The sequence below is a fragment of the Notamacropus eugenii genome, chromosome 7 (genome assembly GCF_028372415.1).
Source record: "Notamacropus eugenii isolate mMacEug1 chromosome 7, mMacEug1.pri_v2, whole genome shotgun sequence".
NCBI classification, from domain to species: Eukaryota; Metazoa; Chordata; class Mammalia; order Diprotodontia; family Macropodidae; genus Notamacropus; species Notamacropus eugenii.
Genome location: NC_092878.1, coordinates 107,058,989 through 107,072,307, shown reverse-complemented (window position 1 = coordinate 107,072,307; position 13,319 = coordinate 107,058,989). Strand labels below are relative to the sequence as shown.

Below are 13,319 nucleotides of genomic sequence, written 5' to 3'. Positions count from 1 at the left end.
CTCCAACTTTCATGATTTTCATTTTCTGTCGTATTAGTCAATTTGATAGGTGTAAAGTGGTACCTAAGGGTTGTTTTAATTAGAATTTCTTGAATCAAAAACAATTTAGAGTAATTTTTTTGACATAGCTTTAATTTCTTCATTTAAAAACTGCCTATTCATAATCTTTGATCATCTATCAACTGGAGAATGATAAAATTTGACTCAGTTCTTTATATATTTGAGAAATGAGGCCTTTATCAGATACTTACTGTAAAAATTGTTTCCCAGATTTTTGCTTTTCTTCTTGTCTTGGATTCATTGGTTTGTTTGTGCAGAAACTTTTTAATTAACTATAATCAAAATTATCCATTTTAGAAATAGGATGTAGAGGAACAGATGAGGTTAAATGTTAACAGGTAGTCTGAGGAACTTTTATAGAACTTTTTGCTATAAATGTGTTTATAAGAATATGGCAAGAGACATTGGAAAACTTGGATTACTTTTTTCATTACATATATATAATGAGTGTTAGGATCATTATGATGATGCCCTTTTAACTTTAGTTCTTCTATAAAAATAAATAAATTTATTAAATACATTTAATAAAATAAATAAAAACAAGATTTCTCCTTCTCCAGGAAAATTCCCATTGTAATTGTGCATGCACATGCTAGCTGAGGTACAAGAACTCAAAGTGTAACCAAGTTGTAGATGTGCAATTTTTCATAATGAGAAAATGTCTTGGATATGAAGAACTGGAGAAGAGTTGTTGAGTGACCCAGATGGGAAGGAATCTAAGATGGTAGTTATTCAGATGGAAGAGAATGGGTAGAAAATAGTAGAAGGGAAGGAATTAGCCCTTAGCTTCTCTGGGATTCAGTTCTCACCTGTGAATAGAAATAGTTGGACCAAAGAATCTTTAAGGTATCTTCCAGTTCAAAATTCTATGATCTATTATCTAATCAAGAAGGCAGTTTATAAATTCTATAAGGACATTGGAAATGTCCTTGCTCTTTAAATATTCGATGTCTTTATTTTCTTCCCATCATTACCATTATTCCTCCATTCCACCATGCCTCTTTGCAATATGAACGCAGTCCTAGGCTTTAAAAAGTTATGCCAATTCATTTGATAACTGAAAAAAAAGATGTAAAGGATAAATTAGTTTCAAGGCATAGAAAGTACAAAACTCAAATTGTACAATCTTACTTCCCCTAATGGATCCTACACTCTATGAGTGGAGTACAAATATTAGTAGTTCCATCTACAAAGACAGAAAGACTTCTAAGTATTGATTGATATGAAGATGAACTGCATGCCTTTTGCCCAAAGGCCTAAGTTGAGAGAGGCTCATAAAAATGCTGACTGCAGAGTGACCCATGTTTCAGAAAGAGTGACACTTGAAGACTATCTAATAAATCATAGACATTTTTTCCTACCTGTTAGAGAATGCCACTTGTAAATAAGTATATGGTGGAAAGAGTATTGATCTAGGTGCAGGGGTGGGGAACCTGCAACTTTGAAGCCACATGTGGCCCTCTAGGTCCTCAAGTGTGGCCCTTTGACTGAATCTAAACTTCATAGAACATATCCTTAAGGAGATTTTGTTTGTTAAATACTTAATATTTGCTCTATGAAGGAGGACCTAGAGGGCCACATGTGGTCTCAAGGTTGTAGGCTCCCACTTCTGGAGGTTGATAACTTTAATACACATCCCAGCTGTGACATTTTCTAACTGTATGACCCTGGCAAATAATTTAAATTCTTAGCTTCCCTTTTGTTTTCTGTAAAATTAAGAGGAGAATAATTGCATAGTCTACCTCACCTCTATTAGAATACAAACCTAATGTCTAATCATAGTGTTCTCATGGGTTATGCTTCCTACCAAGATAGAAAAGACAACCATATGCTTGTTTGAGAACCAGCCTAGAAATTTTTGAACAAGAAAATTGCCAGAATATTGGAATTATTTTGATTATAACAGCTGATGGGAACCCATCTAAGAACTTGTGGAAGGGTTGTGATTAAGATGAGTAAAAGTAACATCCACAAAGGTCAACTCACAGACATCTGAGAATATGAAGGTGAAGAACACCTATCTTATCCTTAGACTAAAAATGTCTCAGTATAAAAATAATAATTTGTAAGAGTCACTAATTCTATATGTTGTTCAGTCATTTCTCAGTTGTGTCCAACTCTTCATGACCCCATTTGGGATTCTCTTGACAAAGATACTGGAGAAATTTGTCATTTCCTTCTGGAGTAATTTTATAGGTGAGGAAACTGAAGCAAATGGAATTATGTGACTTGTCCAGGTTCACAAGTGTCTGAGGCCAGATTTGAACTCAGGAAGATAAGTTTTGCTCAGTCAAGGCCTGTCATACTAGCCACTGTGCTATTTACCTGTCCTTTAATTCTATATGCTATAATTAAATATATTTATTACAACAGCAATGATAATTCAGAAAAGGCAGGGTACCTAACTGATTAACATGAGGATGGATAAGTTTGGGGATACCAGTAGGAGCAAATTTATTGAAAACAGGAAGAATTTATTATAGATATGTAAAATGTTGACAAAATACAAGGCAGAAAAGCAAACTATAAAGAACAGATACAAAAATTAAGATAAAATCTAAAACAAACAGAAATCTGGAACTATTTAACACACAACATGTTGAACCTATCAAAGTTAGGATAGATCATTCCAATAGCTAGTAAAAAAGCCACAAATGTTCATTACCCTACTTTATAAAGTTGTTTCTTTAAACAATTTGTGAGGTAGACAGTGAAGGTATAATTATTTCTACTTTGCTGATAGGATAATTAAGTCTTAGAAAATGGTAACTTGTCCAACAACACATTGCTAAGTTTCAGGGTTAGACATTGACCTCAGCTTTCTCAGTTCGAGTCAAATGATCAGTCTGTCATATCATATTGCCCTTCTCATAAACAAACATTCTAGGAACATTTATAAAGTACCTGGTCTGTGCAAAAGTTTATTTCAACATGGGAGCTAGGTAGCTCAGTGGATAGTATACTGGCCCTAGAGTCAAGAAAACATCAATCTGTCTTCAGACACTTACAAGCTACAAGACCCTAGGCCAGTTATTTAGCTTTGTTTGCCTCTGTTTCCTCATCTATAAAATGTGCCGAAGAAGGAAAGGACAAACTGCTCCAGTATCTTTGGAAAGAAAACCCCAAATGGGGTCATAACATGATATGAAATGACTGAACAACTATACCAAGGACCCTGTTAGGTGCTGAGAATGCAAAGACCCTGAGTCATTAATGAAAGGCTGTTAGCTTCTATATGTATTACTTAAGAATTCAGGAAAATACTTTAGAAAGATTTCTCTTAGGAAATGGTTAACATCTTTTAAAATGATCCTCAAAGAGGTCGGAATGAAAGAAAATTCTAAAGAACTAGAGAAAAGTTTCATTGAGTAGATACTCAGTGGAGAATTTATGGGAATATATAGACAGGAATCACACCAGCTAAGCTGGGTTTTGCATTGAAATGGAACGTATGTTGATATTATAGACTTATGAAAGTAAAAAGGTAGATTTCATTGTTTCTCTTCTTGTTTTTAGAATAGTAATAGCTGGCATTTAGACAGTCATTTTTAAAGGATGCCAAATGCTTTACGTATACAATCTCTTTGATCTTGTGAGCTAAGTTCTATAATTATTGTCATTGCCATTTTACAGGTGAGGAAAAGGAGACTCAAAGTTTAAGTGATTTGCTGATGAGGGCTGCTGAAATACTAAGAGACTAATGTTGGATTTGAACCCAAATATTTTTGTCTCCAAGACCAACACCCTAGTCCAGGAGTAGGGAACTTGTTGCATCAAAGCCACATAGTGTTCTAGGTCCTGGGTGTAATGTTTTGACTGAGTCTAAGTTTTACAGAACAATCCTTTTATTAATGGGATTTGTTCTGTGACTCGGATTCAGTCAAAGGGCTGCACTTGAGAACCTAGAGGGCCATATGTGACCTCAAGGCTGCAGGTTCCACACCCCTGCCCTAGTTAACAAGCCAAGGTATGGCTCTGAAGTCAGGTAAATGAAAAATTCACCCAAAAATGGTGCCACTTACAAGACTGGCCTTGAAACAAGAATAAATAGAATAATATTCAAGATTTTTTGTCATTTCAGACCAAATGATAAAAATCTAAATTGTAATTATATAATATATGTAACGTAATTATAAAATATAATAAATTATAAAAACCTAAATCATAGTCATATTATAAGATAAATTGAACTTCACTTTTATATTTTAAAAGGATTACAGACATTCCATTACCTTCTTTTCTGAGACTATCTGTATAACACATATTTATATATACCTAGCTAATTGACACCATGTTGTTTTTCCCTTTGTTTGAATCCCCTCATTTGCTTGATTAATCATTAAGAGTCTTTATATTTTTAGGACTTTCCTTTAATAATAATATTTATTTAATTATTTATTAATTATATGTGTGTATGTATGTGTATGTAGGTATATGTATGTATGTCACATACATGCATATGTCACTGTATGTACATATATGTATATATACAGAGATTTCTTGTCTATTAAAAATCCAAACAACAGATTTTCAGTTATGTGTCCTTTAAATAAATTCATATTTTATTAGACCACTAGATAAGTTCGGCGACTTTATTTGTGTAAGTAAGAATGCTTTGTTTATTTGGAATATAAGTAAAATATAGTTTTGAAACATTAAGAAAATAAATCCATTAGATCACAACACTTTGAGTCATAAAATCAAAATATTTAGAATAGAAAATATAAATAAGAATGAAATATACATGGCTGGGAGTGTATCTTCCATTTATTCATAACAGTCACTTCCCTAGTGGAAAATTTCCTTCCAACTGCAGATATATTAAAGCTAAATGGGTAACTTAGGATTCCCAATGAAATATAGAAAATGTGTTTTTTAAATGCAATAATTTAATTACTATGCATATTGCCAATCCCGCGGAAGAGATTTAATAGCTCTGGACCAAAGTGGAGTATTACAATGCAATCCAAATTAAACATTTTATTTCTTTAGCAAAGTGCATTCTAAGTTTGTAAATAAAATCAGCTTGGCATAATTTGTTTGCATATGCTAGAGGGTTTCACTGAACTTTTATTTACCAGTAACTTTTCCTTCTTTACATTTTTATAAATGTCAGTTTCTTTGTCCCAGACTGAAAGAGACAAGTTGTTTTGCCAACATTTTGATTTTATTTATTTACTTTTTGAAGAAAGCTGCTTCTTTGTTTAAAATATATCAGTTACCATAAATAGAAGGGTCTTGTTTTGCTTCTTCAAGACTCTCAGCCTTAGAAGTTGTTTCAGAATGAGTCTAGTCCACTCTATGCCTCACTACTAGACTTATGTCTCCATTCTCAACATATAACATTGAATGAGTGTATCTCACTCAAGTGAGAATGCTATAAGACCTTAGCCTGAAAGGACCAGGTTCTCCCATTGCATCTTGGGCCCTCTCCAATCATCCTGATGAATATCTGGTCATTGGACCCAGATGGCTCAGGAGAAGAAGGTGAGGTTGGTGACCTGCACAGCCCTCCCTCTCTCAAAACAAAATCCAGTCCAAGTCATGTCATCATTTCTCTGATGTCATGGTCCCCTTCACAAATGAAGGACAACAATAACCATATCACCATTCCTTAAGCAGTTCCTCCCAGTGATAAGAAGCTTATTTTTTCATATCAAATTCCATTCCATTTATGGATAACTCTCATTGTTATAAAGCTTTTTTTTTACAGTGAAGCAAAATTAATAAAAACATCTACTATTATTTCTGTCCTATGTCCTGTCTTAGGGAAGTCTAATTTGTTTTTCACATGAAAACCCTTCAGATATTTGAACATATTTTCCATGAACCTTCTAAGGCTTCTCTTCTTTTCTCCAGATGAAACAATATTAATTTTGTCTGTTACTTCTTTGGTGACCTACTTCCCATATTGTCATCCTCTGGATTTTTCTTTGAATTCTGGTCTCAAGTTTATTTGTTTAGTTAGTTTTGTTTTTTTAATGTCCTGCTTAAAATATGGGGCCTAGAAATGAACTCAGCATATTCCAGCTATTGTCTGACCAGGATGGAATCTAGTGGGACACACCACTAAAAATTCCTTCAACAGACACTTTTATTTTACTCATTTCTTTCTACTTATGTGTCTTGTTCAACTAAGGTAAGATTGTTGACCCCTTTGAATCTGTCTTTCCTTTAGAAAAACAGATCAAAGACCCTGTGCTAGCAGGTCACCTGTGTGCTAGTGTGGTTGCTAATATAGTTTCATTAGTTTTTTGGGGAGGAAAAACTATATTGGGTTCATATCAAGCTTTCAGTCAACTGAAATCAATGTATCACCTATATGCATATACATACATACATACATACATACATATATATGTATGTGTATGTATATGTGTGTGTTTGTCCTTTGTTCTTGAAGAGGATCATGACATCAAATGATCACATGACCTGCGGTTGACTTTGATTTGAGTGAGGGAGGGCTGTGCAAGGTCACCAATCTTATTTTCTTCTCCAGAGACATCTGGGTCCAGAGGCCTGATGACAACTGAAGATGGCCCTGGATGCAATGTGGGATCCTGGTTAAGGTCTTATCACATTCTCACTTTGAGTATATATGTATGTGTATATACATAATATATATATATACACATACATATACATGCATATTCTCTTATCCCCATGTTTATTGTACAAAACATACAAAAAATAAAAGTATAGAATTTTTCATTTTTCCTTGATAAATATGTGTGCATAGTATTTGTTTTGTTTTTTTTAAATACTTATTAATTTTGACACAGTGGCAAATTGTTAGGCCTGAAGTAAGAAAGCTCTTAATGAAAATTTGTCCTCAGGTACTTATTAGTAGTGTGTCTATGGGCAAGTCACTTTACCTCCTTAAGCCTCAGTTTCCTTAACTATAAAATGGGAATCAGAATAGCACCTGCTTCCTAGTGTTTTATGGATAAAATAAGATAATAATTATAAAGAACTTAGGATAGTATCTGGCACATAGTAAGTACCCATATAAATGGTAGGTGGTGGAGATAGTTTCCAGTCTGTTGACGTCTTTTTTCGTCTAAAAATTTGTCCCGTTCTGTTTCATATTATCTGCAAATTTTTATTAATACCTTTATTTCTTCTGAAAGGTCAATCTTTCTTATGTTTTCTTACACAATAGTAGTGCCAAAGAAAGTTCCTAAATCCCATCTTTAGATTGGAATCTTATCTGGCTGAATTTCATCAGTGGTCATTAATTGAACTAATTCATTAAATTCACCCTCCTCCCCTCATTCATTTTAATTATCGACAGAAAAAAGACTGAGGATCTCTACAAAGGTACTCCCATTTTCCTCAGTAAAAGAAAAGACATTTCTCTGGTACAGTAGTTCTGGCTTACTTGACCCCCCTGCCCCCAAAGAGAAAGAACTTTAGAATTGAGAACAACTGAGACCAAAGACATTACAGGTGGGAAAACCCCTAAGAGCACATGGCCATTTAAAAATATCCTAGAAGGTTGAGCCAAAATGGCAGAGTAATGCCTGAACTCTCCCCCATGCCCCTCCAAATATCTTTAAATAATGATTGTAAATAAATTCTAGAGCGGAGGAACCCACAAAAAGATGAAGTGAAACAATTTTCCAATGTAAAACAACTTGGAAGGTCAGTAGGAAAGGTTGTTGCACCAGAGTCACAGATGAATACAGGCTGCATCACCACAGCACAGGCCCCAGCAAATCAGGTGCAGGGCTCTGGAAGACTGAATTAGTGACAGCAGTGGTGGTTTCCAGACTTCTTAATCCACAGACTCTAAAGAAAACTAGAAGATCAGCAGGAAAGGTTTGTCTGACCTGGGAGACAGTGAAACATAGACCAGCACAAGTTGCCACAGAATAGACAGGGTCCCAGAAAACAAGGAGCAGGCCATGGTCGCCACTGAATCAGTAGTGGCAGCAGGTGCTTCCTGAGCTCTCCGTTCACAGGTGGTAAAAGCAGGGAGGGGAGTCAAACAACTGGCTAGGAGATTACAAAAATCATTTTACTAAGACTGAGGCAGGACTTTCTTACTTTGCCCATACTCAGAACAGGGTTGAAGTACTGGGTGACAGTCCCAGGGTGGGGAAGAACAGTAGAGCACCAGAGCCTGTAGCTCCAGTGGAGCTGGGACCCTCCTCACAGCACAGGGCAGAAAAGAGTGTTCATTGTCACTCGCAGAACACAACACAGGGAAACACACCTCTCCTTAGATCCTATCACCTTTGAAGAACTGAAAATTGAAAGATCCTCAAGAAGTATCTCTGAAAACAGCTACAAAAACCTCCTGAACCTTGGGGAAGTACACCCTCCAGCCTGGAAGCAGAGCTTTACTTTAACAAACAGTTAAAAGTCAAGTAATAGGTTGGGGAAATGAGCAAACAACAGAAAAAAAAAATTTTGATCATAGAAATTTACTATGGTGACAAGGAAGATCAAAACCCAGTCTCATAAATATAAAGTCAAAGCTGCTACATCCAAAGCCTCCAAGAAAAAACAAACTGAATTGCTCATAGGCCATGGAAGAGCTCAAAAAGAATTTTGAAGATCAAGTAAGAGAAGCGGAGGAAAAATTGGGGAGAGAAATGAGGATGATGCAAGAAACTCATGAAAAAAAGTCAATAGCTTGGTAAAGGAGACACATAATCACACACACACACACACATATTGGTGGAGTTGTTCTGTATGACTACATTTTACTTCTGTTTTTTTTGCTGTATCTTGGCTGGTTCTCTCTGACTTTGCCTGATCAGCTTACAGTATTGATTACCATGGCCTTAGACAAGCATTGGATTTATTGTATGAGAGACAACAGGATTCTTAAGTGTCGTTTTTATATCATCAGCTTCAATGAATTCACCATGCTGAACATCTTGATCTGAGTTATTGATTGAATAAAACAAAACAAAAGATTTAATCAGATTTGATTCAGCAAAGAGAGAGTCCTGTGGCACATTACCAGAGATGGACTTCAAGGTTGATACCGATAAATCAACACTTTGGGGTACATTTGTGAAACTAGGAATGAACTCATACAACTGTCAAATAGGTCATATTCTCCACCTTGCCTACAAAAATATTTTGGTATACATATATTTTAAATTTCTTGCCTGAATCTACATAGAATATCAGCAAAATTTCACTTGTTATCAGCATAATTCTATCAAAAGACATAACATGATTCCTTATAAATGATTTATTCTTGGTGAACTCGTGCAATAGAACATAGTGATTAAAATTGCTTATTTTAAATGTCTATATAATAAATGTAGGTTGCACAAATCACATATTTCATAAACTAGTTCTAGATTTTTTTTTTACAATATATGAAAGCTTTCTACATTTATGTTGAATATTGTATTCCAGCAAAGTGGAAAGATCACTATACTAAGATTTCCGAAGAAAAGAATGCCTTGTCCAGGTATGCTAAGGTAGTAAGCTGCAGAGTTCAGAAATGAACTTATGCTCTCTGATTTCAAAGAACCTTTTTAAATTTTAAAGTTTTTCTTTAACCAGTTAGGAAACTGGGCATTGAAAGGCATTTTTCAGTGAGAACAAATTCATTTTATATTCATGCTGAGACAGTCAACATGATGTCATGAAACAGTTGACCTTGATCACAGGGAGACATGAGTTCAAATCCTGATTCTGACTCATACTATGATTCTAGACAACTTTGTTAGACCCTCTAAGTTCTAGGCCAGTGGTTTCAAGCTCAAGTAGGAATGATAGCCACTAATTCATATATGGGTCAGATTTAATTTTAAAATGTAATATTGTCTATATTTTATTATATTCATATTATATATATTTTTATACATGATTTATATTTTATATATATAATATTTTATATATTTATATATATTAATTTATATATTTATATTTTATTGTATTTCTATATTTTTGTAAAATATTTCCCAGTTCCATTTTAAACTTACATGTACTCACAGGTTGCATGGTTGACACCTTTGAGGCAAGCAATTTTCTAAGAGGAGAACGTTCTCTTTGCCTTAGTACAAAGTTTCCTCACACAGATGTTCCCTTACCAATGAAATCATAGGATCATTCCCTATCCATATTTCATTCAATTGAATCATTAGACAGCTATCAAAGATGATTGCAAATTACAAAAATAATCAACTCCTGTACAGAAGCTGCTGAGAATTTTAAGGTATTCATTTCTATATTTCTAGAAATTTAGCATATTTCATAACATAAATTAGGAGAATTTAAAATTGGCATAAGTCCCTCTATATTTCAAGATGCATTACTACATTTTATAATTTGAGAAAATCATAATTAGCTAAAAAGTTACATTAAGATTAATATTCTAATCTATTCACCTCATATCTATTTCTTGCTGAAAAATATATGAAAAAGAATTGATCTGTTTTCCCTAGTAAAAATTACTTAAATAAAACTTGCCGTTTTACGAAGAAGTAATTCTTACTTTGTACTTGGCAGAATCTTTTCCCTTTTTTTCAAATCAACATCCATTGTACATTTTGTATTTTTTAACCATCAAGTTTATGAACTCGTGTCAATTTATTTCTCCCTGTACCTCGAATGACATTTTACTCATCTACAAAATACAGCATTGTTACATGAGTCATCTAAAACAAAAATAAATAAATAGAGCATGGATTGATAAAACATAAAGATATAGTATTTAAAATGCTAATTCTATCATTCCTTGCCCTTTTTATTTAAAACTACACTGACCTTTGTAAATACCAACCAAGTGCTGTGTATGTAAGTCCAAGTCTATGGAAATAATGCTGAATTGTATAGTTGAAAGTGTATTAAGAATCCTGTATTAAAATAACCTTCTGATACTTACTAACTGGGGAGTTCTGGTTGAACCATCTAACCTCTTAAAATCTCCATTTTTTTTTACAAGTTAAAAAAAAAGGAGAGATCTTAAGAGATACAAGGAATAGCAGAGGCCAATTCATCCATTACACAGATGGAAAACTGAGGCATAGAGCAGGTATGTATTACCCAGAGTCACACAGGTGGTCCACATTAGCTTTGGGATTTGAACCAAGGTCTTTGTACTATCACATCCTAGGAATGTGTTGAAAAAAAGAGTTTTGAAAACCCTAGTCTTGTGATTTGAGAGCTCCCTTCAGCAAAGCAGATCATATGTCAGGGTGAAGACAAGTTGGGGTGAGAGACAGAGACAGAGAGTGTCAGAGACAGAGGCACAGAGAGAGAGACAGCTACAGAGAGACTGACAGAGACAAAGAAAGGGAACAAGAAGGTAGATCTGTGCTAATTAAATTGAATGGGAAGTTTTGTAAATAAATATATGATGAATCAATTTTGCCTATATAAACAGGAAAACCACAGAATTTGGGTTCTAGTATCATAGTTTTTCATTCAGTGCTGGAGCAACTAGAAATGGTAATGAAGAAAAGGGTGGGGAAAACTGCTGTCAAGATCAAATTTAAACAGATGAAGGATGTGCTTGAGGTGGCCAACTTGGGAGGGTGTTGAGGACTTCCTTCTCAAGTTATATGAAAGAAAAAAAGATAAAAAATCTCATGCCTATTGTTTCTTGATGTTTCCTTATTGTAAAAAAAGAGAATTCAAGTCCGGAGCTAGGTGGCTCTGCCAGGCTCCATCCCTGGGACTGCACCTAGTCCTAGGAAAAGCTGCTCCCAGATCTGAGGGTGGCGCCGGGGTACATTGACCGGCTGGAGCTGGCCCCAAGCTCAGGTGAACTGCTAGGAGGAGTCATAGGACCGCAGCATGATGGGCTGGGGCCAGGGCCGCCACCCCAGGCGGGAGCCTGGCCGCACTTTGGCTGGGGTGTGAGTGCCAGAGGGTGAAGGAGTGGTGGATCCAGTGGGCCTCCTGGCATTCCTCTTATTGTGGTCTACCTACACATCCCTCCCCACCAGCTCTCCCCACAACTTCACTCCTGGAAGGTTTCAGGAAGGTTCTTCTCGTTTAAGGGCCTGAGCATCTTCTACCATTCCTCATGGGGTGCAATTGGGAGCTCAGAAATAGTGGTGCTTTACATGGCTTTCCAACCTCTAGCCACGACTGGTACAAGATCTGGGAAGGCCTGAGCCAGCGGTTGCACCTGGTGATTGCCCTTGATTTCCTCGGTTTTGGCTTCAGTGACAAACCAAGGCTTCATTGTTACTCCATCACTGAGCAAGCCAGCATTGTGGAGGGGCTGGTGAGACACAAGGAGTTTCAGAATCAGTTACCTTATCGCTCATGACTATGGGGACACCTTAGCTCAGGAGTGGCTTTACAGGTATAAGCATAATTGGATTGGTTGGGTTCTCATCAGTAGCCTTTGTCAAATGGAGGTATCTTTCCTGAGACTCCCCATCCCACCTTATTCCAGAAGCTGCTCAAAGATGGAGACCCAGTGTCTCCCATCCTCACTCACCTGATGAATTTCTTCTTCTCTGTTCAACATCTTGTAGTAGTCTTTGGGCCCTATATACAGCCCTCAAAAGCTGAGATGTGGGATATGTGGGCTGGGATTCAAACCAGTGATGGCAACCTGGTCATAGACAGTCTCTTACAGTACGTCAATCAGAGGAGGAAGCATCAAGACTGCAGGGTGGGGCCTCTCACTGCCATGGCTGTTCGCCTTCATTTCATCTATGGGCCATCAGATTCAGTGGACCCTCATCCAGAATTTATGAATCTGTATAGGAAAATGATACCCAAGTCCACAGTGTCGATTCCGGATGACCACATTAGCCAATATCCACAGCTAGAAGATCCTATGCATTTTCTGAATACATATTTGAACTTCATAAACTCTTTCTGAGGGGCAAAGAGTTATTTTCCTTTCTCTTTAAAGCAAACTCAAATAGAAACAAATCTTGGTGGGCCACATATTGACTTAAAAAAAACACAAATTAATATTTTCTATGTTGTACTGTATTTTTAAATTTTGTTGAACATTTCCCAATTCCATTTTAATATGGTTCCACCTGTACTTCCACAGGTCATCAGTTTGACTCCTCTATCTTATTCAGTTCCACATCTATGATCCTAATTTTCAATTTTGCTAGCAAGAGCAATAGCTAATCTTTTATTTCATTACTGATATAGGTCAAAAGATTCATATATTGAACCTAATCATTCAACAAACATTGTTAAAATTTAACTTTTACAATGCAAAGAAACAGTAAAATGTAAAAGATTATATTTTAAATGTAAATTAATATAATTTAATCAGACACATATAATAGTTCCATTTTTCCAGAACA

General features: G+C 35.6%; 1 pseudogene; it reads left to right on the top strand.

Annotated features, from left to right (window-relative positions):
• The first annotated feature begins 7,967 nt into the window (after positions 1 to 7,967).
• Positions 7,968 to 13,060, top strand: LOC140514729 (mesoderm-specific transcript homolog protein pseudogene; annotated as a pseudogene).
• Positions 13,061 to 13,319: the final 259 nt, after the last annotated feature.